The sequence below is a fragment of the Notolepis coatsorum genome (assembly GCF_963971535.1).
Source record: "Notolepis coatsorum genome assembly, chromosome: 17".
Classification (NCBI taxonomy): Eukaryota; Metazoa; Chordata; class Actinopteri; order Aulopiformes; family Paralepididae; genus Notolepis; species Notolepis coatsorum.
In genome coordinates this window covers 2,471,259-2,482,381 of record NC_140181.1, presented here as the reverse complement: position 1 = coordinate 2,482,381, position 11,123 = coordinate 2,471,259, and positions in this window count along the sequence as shown.

Below are 11,123 nucleotides of genomic sequence, written 5' to 3'. Positions count from 1 at the left end.
TGGCGCGCAGTCGGACCTTTGGTCTCTGGAGGAGTTCCTGTCCTGCGGTTTCACGCAGGACGACCTGCGACCCGTCAGCCTCAGCCTGTCAGCCGCCAATCGATCCCCCATAGCCATCGAGGGAGCGTTCTTCGCTAGGCTCTCGACGACCTGCAGCGGGGGGCGCGTTACGTCCTGCCGTTCCATGGTATACGTGAGCAGCTCAGTCCGGGCTATGTTCCTCTCCTACGAGTCGTTGCTCAACCTCGGCCTCTTGCCTATGAGCTTCCCATCGGACGACGTTACAAGGGGGCCCAGGGACAGGCGCGGCCCTGACACGCCAGACACGCCAGACACGCCATTGTCCGTCAATGCTACGAGGTCAACCAACGGCGGCTGCGTAGGGCCAGGTGACCCCCAGGACGCACAGTGCTCATGCCCCCAGCGCACGGTCACCCCTGCGCGCCCCGCGGCACTGCCGTTCCCCTGTACGCCAGAGAACAACGGCCGGATGAAAGGTTGGCTACTCGAGAGATATGCCTCGTCGACGTTCAACACCTGCCCTCATCGGGCACTGCCATGCATGGAAGGACCGCCTATCGAGATGCACGTGGACCCCGCAGCTACGCCCAAGGCATGCCACACCGCGGCCAACGTGCCTCTACACTGGCAGCGGAGGGTCCACGATGACCTCCTGCGGGACGAGGCCCTTGGGGTCATTGAACGTGTGCCATACGGCGAGCCTGTCGCGTGGTGCCATCGTATGGTAGTCACTCGGAAGCACGACGGTTCCCCCCGCAGAACCGTGGACCTCTCCCCCCTCAACAAGTTCTGCCAACGTGAAACCTTCGCCACCGAGTCTCCGTTCCACCTCGCACGCCGCGTCCCGAAGGGCACCTGGAAGACCGTCACGGATGCCTGGAACGGCTACCACAGCGTCCCCCTGCGTGAGTCGGATCGCCACCTCACTACCTTCATCACACCCTTCGGCCGTTGGCGCTACACCAGGGCACCACAGGGCTTCCTGTCGTCAGGGGATGGCTACAACCGCCGGTTCGACGCCGTCCTCTCGGACTATGAGCGCAAGGAACGCTGTGTGGATGACACCATCCACTATGACACTGACCTGGAGCAACACTGGTGGAGGACCATCGACTTCCTCACGTGTGTCGGCCGGTCGGGCATCGTGTTGAACCCGGATAAGCTTCAATTCGCGGAGAGGTGCGTCGATTTCGCTGGCTTCAGGGTGTCGGAGTCCACCATCGAACCACTCCCGAAATACTTGGACGCCATCCGGGACTTCCCTACACCGGGCTCCACGACGGATATCAGGAGCTGGTTCGGCCTTGTTAACCAGGTGGCTAACTATGCCCAGCTGCGTGAGACGATGGCTCCATTCAAGCCATTCCTCAGCCCACGTTGTGTGTTCCTATGGTCCCCCGCTCTGGAGGAGGCGTTCCAGACGTCCAAGCAGGCCATAATTGGGGCCATCCGTGAGGGCGTGGAGATCTACGACATGCAGAAGCGTACCTGCCTCCGCCCTGACTGGTCCAAGCTCGGCATTGGCTACTTCCTGCTCCAGCAGCACTGTCACTGTGCCTCGGGCATACCGGACTGCTGTCCAGGAGGATGGAGGATCACCCTCGCGGGGTCGCGTTTCCTGTCCCCTGCGGAGCAGCGTTATGCGGCTGTCGAAAGGAGAGGCCCTGGCCGTGGCCTGGGGTCTGGAACAGACGCGGTACTTCACGCAGGGGTCCGACAACCTCGTCGTGGTCACCGACCACAAGCCGCTGGTGAAGATCTTTGGCGACCGCACACTGGATGAGATTACGAACTCGCGTCTATTTAGACTCAAGCAGCGCACCCTCCCATGGCGCTTTGACATTGTGCATCTGCCTGGCAAGAGCAACTATGCCGCTGACGCCACTTCAAGGCACCCTTCCCCCTCGGGCTCGACGAACGGCATCTCACTGTGGCTGCAGAGCGAGCCTGACGCCGTGGAATCAGCACTCATGGCCTCCATCCGTGACGATGCACGAGAGCTCGGTGCCGTCTCTTGGCCCCTCCTCGCACAAGAGACAGCGGCTGACGAGGGCCTTGGCCACCTCTTCCGCCTCATCGAGCAGGAGGGTGGAATTGATTCTTTCAGCAGTATTGGATGAATCCTTACTGTAACATATAAACGGCACAATTCATGTTTAATGTAACACAAAATATAGTCCCAGGCAACAATAGGTATATTATTTTTGATATTGATAGATAACTTATTACATATTAATATGATATTGTAAGGAAGGGGCAGGACCAGATAAGCTTTGCTTCTTTCTGTCCCTTCTCGAACAAAACCATTTTGTCTTGAGCTATGTTGACAATTGCTTCCATGTCTGGGAAGATATATTTTATTTTATTTGTATTTTATTTAGTTTTCTATTTTATTTTTATTAATTTTTTGAATTTTTTTGTTATTTCAAGTTTGTGTGTTTATGGTTGTTCGAGATAAATAAAGATCAAATCAAATCAAACGTCATCAGACCCCTGGTGTCAAATAGTACAGTGCAGTTTTCACTTTATCAATCACTTTATTATTTTTAATCAAATAGATACAAATAACAAGGGTCCGACTAATAAAACCAACGTTTAATCATTATGCTCAAGATGAGATAAATTATGAGAGTTTTGCTCTGCAGTGTTCCCCCACCCAACACATTTTCAGTTTTCAGATGAAATGATTAGGGAGAGAGATGTTAGGGATTGTAATGCGACCCCAATTGCACGACACAGACAGGTATTCCAAGTTAGCCAAAAACAAGGGCATGATTTATTAATACACAAAAATAGCAGCACTGTGCCTTTAAAGGGCGACCAAAAAGGTACACAGGCATCTTCTAGAACACGGGCATCTTCCCGACCAGAACGCTGCCGACGGGGCAACACAGCAAACAGGGGGTCCAGGGGGAATGGAGTGAGAACACGGGCATCCTCCCGTGGAAAAATAGAGAGCGATGAAGCGGTCTCACCCCAGGAACGAGGTCCATGAAGAGGGAGTAGGGCAGTAGCCGGCACGACGTCTCACCCCAGAGACGCGCCGGTAGATGGTAGCAGGGGCGTATTTCCCACGGGGGACATTGGAATGGGTCCCCCCCATTTTTTCAGAATGCAGTTATGTCCCCCCCCCCTTCTGACTACCTGTCCTACTATTATGCAAAGAGGAGTAGATGGGGGTCGCATTCTTGCCCTTATCTAGAGCTAAACCAGCAGCAGTGACGACACCAGCAGTGTGTGTGTGTGTGTGTGTGGTGCGTTCCTGAAATCAACTGGGAGACGGGAGTGCACTCGCTATTTGCATATCAATAGCGCCGGTCGTCAGGTGTGTTAAATACGACCGGCGCTATTGATATGCAAATAGCGAGTACTTATCTGGGCTTGCACTTAGTAGTTAGGAGCACTTAGGAGTTCAAAAGTGCGTTCATTCTCAGCACTCTGTTATAACGGCGTTCAAAGATGTGCCAGATTTCATATGTATTTCAGCCGAAAACCCAGTTAAAATACACCGTAAACAGGCTTTAAAATTATGTGGAAAACCAACCGATATGGCAACCCCTGCTACGTCATCAGACTCATCACAACAACAGCTGAATCTGCGTCTGCGAGCAGAAGCTGAGCGCTGCGCAGCAGCAGGTCGAGAGCAGCACTCGCTCAGAGTCAGACTCTACCTCTTGACGTCGGTGCTTGGGGATTTAAAATAGTTTAACGTTAAAGTCAGTACTGACTCAGACGGAAACAATCTAACGTTTGTCTGTAAACTTTGTCCACCCGGTTTGAAGAAGCAAGTCCCCACATTGACACGACCGCGACGACGTCGACAGCAACATTGAGAATATGCAAACGTCCTGTTTTAGTTTTCATAATAAAGACAATTCAAGCAAAGTTGTTCCTCATGTTTTTGAAAATATACTGTAGAGATGAAAGCTGCAGTGTGGACTGAATGCGCGGTGGCAAAGCGTTATGGAAATGCCAGTATTCTGATTGCTGTCTGTGTGGTTCAATATTTAAAAAAAATAATAGTTTGCAGCAACGTATTGAAAAAAGAACTAACAAAATGGGCCGTTCAATATCTCCTTTAAATATGTTCGAAATGTCAAACAGACCTGGGTACCTACAGGCTACAGTCTATCACTACTTTTGGGAATCTAAGTGTTTATCCAGGTTCTGGGGCCAAGTGATTGATTGATTGAACACTTTATTAACATATTGCAGAATGGGTACAGTATAGTACAGCTCAGTCATGAATTGAAAATGGGGGACCCTGATGTAAACAAGACGAAAGTCTTTCTCTGGTCTGCATCCCCTTAACAATTGTATGTATTGAGCTGTACTGTATCAGGGTCCCCCATTTTCAATTAATCAGGACATACATGACATACAGATAGACAGTACTGCTACATCTATACATTTATGACATACCAGATTTGCAAATACAGTACTGTTTGTGATACAAAAAAGATACAAAAAATGCGGTATTGCACCCCTGGTATTTAAAAAAAAATCTAGGTAGAGAGGGGGGGGCTGCCATTAAATTTTGAACCTGAGAGTGCTGGTCTGGCTTCATATGACACACATGACATACAGATAGACAGTACTGCTACATCTATACATTTATGCCATACCATAGCTTTTGTTGTTGTTGTTGTTGTCATATTCAATGGAAGTATTGTAACGTCCTTGTATTGTAAATACATTTCACAATGGGAGCCATCAGAGATGAAAGGCGTTCCTACTGGTTTAGAGGAGGATAATTGTTTTTTGGTTGTTTGAACCCTGGAGATCTCTGAATGCAATGTAATTCTGTATGTATGAGCTCAGTGTGTCGTTTACATGGAGAAATGGCGCCACCGCCTGGGAAAATGCGGTATTGCACCCCTGGTATTAAAAAAATAATCTAGGTAGAGAGGGGGGGGGGGCCCCCCCCTAACACCCCCCCCCCCAGCGACGTCAATCGCCACGCCCACAAATCTGTCCCCGGCACACCTGGAGAGAGAGTTACGCCACTGGATGGTAGAATGTAGAATGGCACGACATCTGAAGTGGGAACATAGGGATCCCCGTGTGGAAGTCTAGAGCAGGGGTTCCCAAACTTTTCAGGCCAGGACCCAGAAAATAAGGCGTCAGAGAGCCGCGGCCCAATGCACATCGTCAGGCTTTTCTTTCTTTTTTTTTGCCAGGCGACTGATTTTTTAAGCCAAATATCACTTCAATCCTATTAAGTTAGTTCAAGTTAGTTATTCATTTATATGTGCTATTTATGAGAGGGCTAACTTGTTGCAAAATAATAATGATAATAATAATAGCCTCATTAAAATACTATTGTTGCTTCGGTTGTTTTCAGCGTTTTATGTGCATAATCTGTTATTTAGTTTGAAATGTTTGTTGAAATAAGTAGATTTTTCGTTTTTGTTTATTTATTAAGTTAATATAAAACCATATAGTCACATTTTAGAATACAATAGAATAGAATTTTTGAATACAACTAGAAACACTGTCCTGGCCTGCTTCTAAGTTCAGTGGCCTGACAAAAAAAAATAATGATTTTTATTTTTTATTTTTTAATCATCTCGCGGCCTACCCGTGGCTGCTCGCGGCCCACCTTTGGGTCGCGACCCCGACTTTGGGAACCACTGGTCTAGAGAGCGAAGACGATGACCCACGACCTGGCAAGGAATGGAAGGCAACCAGCAGTACTAATACTCTCCCGAGGAACTGATTGCCAACCAGTCAAGTTTCAAGTTTCTTTATTAGTTGTCATACAGTGTCATACAGTTGTCAAAAGTACAGAATCCTTTTATATAAAATGCTTCTTTCTGTTTTGCTCCAGAGATTGTACTAGATACAAATAGATAAGTATAAAAAAAGTATAGTAAGTATAAAATAGAAGTCAAGTACGTAGACAAAAGTGTTCAATATATACATATATACAATGCAGAGTAGAAAAGTAACTGAGTTACAATACAATATACAATATACTATACAGTACAATGCAGAAATGGGATGAGGTACAATTTACGTACAATTTACAGTAAGGTGTAATGAGGTATGAGTTGTAGTGCAAATTCTTTACCAATAAATATAAAGTGTGTTAAGTGTCTAAAGTGGGTAAAGTGGGTGCTGCAGTGAGTTGTTTGTTTAAAAATCTCACAGGTGCGCGAGGAAGAAAGTTCGGCACGCCCCCTCGTTGGGCAGCATGCAGTCCTACCCAGCATGTTCTTTAGGTTTTGTAAGCCTAGTGTAATATTTGATAATGTATTTATGTTGCATTTCTTATTTCTTTGTTATTTAATTTGCTACATGTTAAGGATTGTATGCGACCCCAATTGCACGACACAGACAGGTAATCAGAGTTAGCCAAAACAAGGGCATGGTTTATTTCTACACAAAAAAGCGGCACTGTCCCTTTAAGGGAGAACAAAAATACACAGGTGAAAACTTCTAGAGTCCATGAATGAAAATGGAAGGTTCTGAGTCTGGTCCTGCTCAGACTCACCAGAACACTTGCCGACGGGCATCACAGCAAACAGGGGTCCATGAAAACAGGAGTGAGAACATAGGCATCCTCCCGTGGAAGCATAGAGAGCGATGACGATGTCTCACACCAGGAACGAGGCCCATGGAGAGAGAAAGAGTAGGGCAGTGGATGGCTCGACGTCTCACCCAGAGACACGGCGGTAGAATCTAGAATGGCACGACGTCTCCCAGTGAGAACATAGAAATCCTCCCGTGGAAGTTTAGAGAGCGACGACGATGTCTCACCAGGAGCGCGGCGGTAGATTGTGGCAACAAGATGACCTGGCCAGGAGTGGAAGGCAACCAGCAGTACAAATACTCTCCCGAGGAGCTGATTACCAACCACTCACAGGTGCGCGAGGAAGAATGTTCGGCACGCCCCCTCGTTGGGCAGCATGCAGTCCTACCCAGCCCTCACACTACACTTATAGTACCTTTATTTTGACGCCTCAGTTATATATAGTGACCCGTTGGGCTGCTCTCGTGTGTGTTTTTTTTGACTAATTGCGACACCTGCGAGCAAGCAGCAGGGATGGTCAGCATTACGCTCTGGTACAAGTTTTTTTATCCACTTTTTCTCCTCTTTTTCTATTTTACTCCCATCCCAATTTCGCTGTGCCAATTCTCCCCTCCCCTGTCTTGAACGTTGCTCGCATATGCCCCCCACTGGCTGGTTGTAGGGAGGATAGAAGCCTTGCATCACATGTCCCCTCCGATACACGAGGAGGCAGCCTGTCGCATCTTTTCACCTGCCAGCGCGGACTCTCAGTGACGAGGTGTAACGTGTGGGAGGCTCACACTACCCCCGCTACTTCCTGTCTCTGCTGTGCAGGCGTCCCCCAACCGACCTGTAGGAGTCGCTGTCCACAACGTCCAGATTACCACCCATCGACTTCCACCCGCTCATCGACTCTGCCAATTGAGTTAGGATGACGGCCGGCCCAAGCCGGAGGCAACGCCGACAGCCGGAGAAGAACCCAGTGTCTCTTGCGTTGGTGACGAGTGGAATGTCCGCTGCGCCACCCAGCCGCCTTGGTACAAGTTGATCATTTAACTAATATGAACAAGAACAGAAGACTTCCCCCTTTGTGTAGCACACAGCCAACGAGGTATTAGGTGTTTGTTTGTATTTTTCTTTGGTAAAGTGTTGTTTCTCATGCTGCGCATGTTATTATTTTGTGTCAAACTAACGTGGCTTATGTTTCTCTTTTTAAGTTTTCACAATGGATTGGAGTAACAAGGCTTCAATAAACTTGTGTCTGCCTGGGCTCCGAGGGCATTACAGAAGTCGTTCATCTTTATGCTACATAGCAGAATAAGGACAATTTGAGGTTGGTTTGGTACCTTGTTTATTTACACTTATTAAGCTACACACACACACACACACACACACACACGCGCACACACACACACACACACACACAGAGAGACACACACACGTCACACACACACACACAGAGACACACACGTCACACACGTCACACACACACACACAGAGACCCACACACGTCACACACACACACACAGAGACACACACGTCACACACGTCACACACACACACACAGAGACCCACACACGTCACACACACACACACAGAGACCCACACACGTCACACACACACACACAGAGACACACACATGTCACACACGTCACACACACACACACAGAGACCCACACACGTCACACACACACACACAGAGACCCACACACGTCACACACACACACCAGTAAAGCTCCTAACCATTGTATTAAACATGCCGATTAAACCGTTGCCCGTGTGCATGACGTCAGGCCCCTAAAGTGATGCTTGTCCTCGTTAATGGCGTGTGAAGCGCGAGCGAGCGAGCGAGCAGGGGAGGCAGGGATGTGTGTCACTGTGGGCTCCTCTTGTCGGTGTGCTGGAGGTTCGAGGGCGTCCACAGCAGAGAGAGGGGGGACAGACATGGCACACAGACCAGCGGGCGGTTCGAGGGCGTCCACAGCAGAGAGAGGGGGGACAGACATGGCACACAGACCAGCTGGCGGTTCGAGGGCGTCCACAGCAGAGAGAGGGGGGACAGACATGGCACACAGACCAGCGGGCGGTTCGAGGGCGTCCACAGCAGAGAGAGGGGGGACAGACATGGCACACAGACCAGCTGGCGGTTCGAGGGCGTCCACAGCAGAGAGAGGGGGGACAGACATGGCACACAGACCAGCGGGCGGTTCGAGGGCGTCCACAGCAGAGAGAGGGGGGACAGACATGGCACACAGACCAGCGGGCGGTTCGAGGGCGTCCACAGCAGAGAGAGGGGGGACAGACATGGCACACAGACCAGCGGGCGGTTCGAGGGCGTCCACAGCAGAGAGAGGGGGGACAGACATGGCACACAGACCAGCGGGCGGTTCGAGGGCGTCCACAGCAGAGAGAGGGGGGACAGACATGGCAGAAACCAGAAGAGGTACATTATGTTGGCTTTTTACTAGGCTGCTTTTGTTATGCAGCAGCGTGCTAGCAGAGGTCCACTGCCTCCACATTCAAGGTCAGTGTGGTTTGAGAGAGAGAGAGAGAGAGAGCGAGAGAGAGAGAGAGAGAGAGAGAGAGACAGACAGACAGACAGACAGACAGACAGACAGACAGACAGACAGACAGACAGACAGACAGACAGACAGACAGACAGACAGACAGACAGACAGACAGACAGACTTTAGTTCCACATTGCTGATACTAATACTGGGGAGAACAACACAGCTGTTTTGCACGTTTTCGTATTAAAAATATTGTATAAAAATCTAAATTATTCATCAACTCCTCACGCATTATCTTCTGTCAGTCAAGCCCATGCCCCCCCCCCCCATCTCTCGCTCTGGCTAGAAGGGATTATAATTGATCTCTAATCTATCTGCCTCTTTCACCCTCTCTGTCTCCGGGGACAGCTGTTTACAGCCATTACTGCTGCGCTGCTGCTGTACACATAGTGTACAGGTGTCTGTTTGAATGCATAATTCATCAGCGCTATCCAAGGACTAGCATGGAGTGCATAGTCCATGTAGGCGGCACGGTGGTGTAGTGGTTAACACTGTCGCCTCACAGCAAGAAGGTCCAGGGTTCGAATCCCGCTTGGGGACCAGGTTTCCATGATGCCAGTTACCCAGGTGGGGTATCTCCCAGGCCTTTCTGTGTGGAGTTTGCATGTTCTCCCCGTGCTCGCAAGGGTTTCCCCCCCCGATAAGATAAACCCAATGGAAAAACATGCACAACAACAAGATCGCTAACGCTGTGGCGTCCTTGACGAAGACGGACAGGAGCACTTGGATTGGTCCCCTGGCGCGGCTCACGTGGCGCCTGTCTGCTCCCGGCTGCCCTTGGGGGGGAAGGACGACGGGATGGGTTAATCGCAGATACGCATTGTATGCATGGTTTGCATGTGTGCCAAATGGTGACCTCGGAGCAGGTCCTAAATTATTATTAATTATTATTTAACCCTTTCACTGCCCTAGTGTGGTAGTGAAAGGGTTAACCTTCTGTAGTGTGGTAGTGAAAGGTTAACCGTCTGTAGTGAGGTAGTGAAAGGTTAACCTTCTGTAGTGTGGTAGTGAAAGGTTAACCTTCTGTAGTGTGGTAGTGAAAGGGTTAACCTTCTGTAGTGTGGTAGTGAAAGGTTAACCTTCTGTAGTGTGGTAGTGAAAGGTTAACCTTCTGTAGTGTGGTAGTGAAAGGTTAACCTTCTGTAGTGTGGTAGTGAAAGGGTTAACCTTCTGTAGTGTGGTAGTGAAGGGTTAACCCTCTGTATTGTCGGAGTGAATGGGTTAACCTTCTGTAGTGTGGTAGTGAAAGGGTTAACCTTCTGTAGTGTGGTAGTGAAAGGTTAACCTTCTGTAGTGTGGTAGTGAAAGGGTTAACCTTCTGTAGTGTGGTAGTGAAAGGTTAACCGTCTGTAGTGTGGTAGTGAAAGGGTTAACCTTCTGTAGTGTGGTAGTGAAAGGTTAACCTTCTGTAGTGTGGTAGTGAAAGGTTAACCGTCTGTAGTGTGGTAGTGAAAGGGTTAACCTTCTGTAGTGTGGTAGTGAAAGGTTAACCTTCTGTAGTGTGGTAGTGAAAGGTTAACCGTCTGTAGTGTGGTAGTGAAAGGGTTAACCTTCTGTAGTGTGGTAGTGAAAGGGTTAACCTTCTGTAGTGTGGTAGTGAAAGGGTTAACCTTCTGTGGTGTGGTAGTGAAAGGTTAACCTTCTGTAGTGTGGTAGTGAAAAGTTAACCTTCTGTAGTGTGGTAGTGAAAGGGTTAACCCTCTGTAGTGTGGTAGTGAAAGGTTAACCTTCTGTAGTGTGGTAGTGAAAGGGTTAACCTTCTGTAGTGTGGTAGAGAAAGGTTAACCCTCTGTAGTGTGGTAGTGAAAGGGTTAACCCTCTGTATTGTGGTAGTGAAAGGTTAACCTTCTGTAGTGTGGTAGTAAAAGGTTAACCTTCTGTAGTGTGGTAGTGAAAGGTTAACCTTCTGTAGTGTGGTAGTGAAAGGGTTAACCTTCTGTAGTGTGGTAGTGAAGGGTTAACCCTCTGTATTGTCGGAGTGAACGGGTTAACCTTCTGTAGTGTGGTAGTGAAAGGGT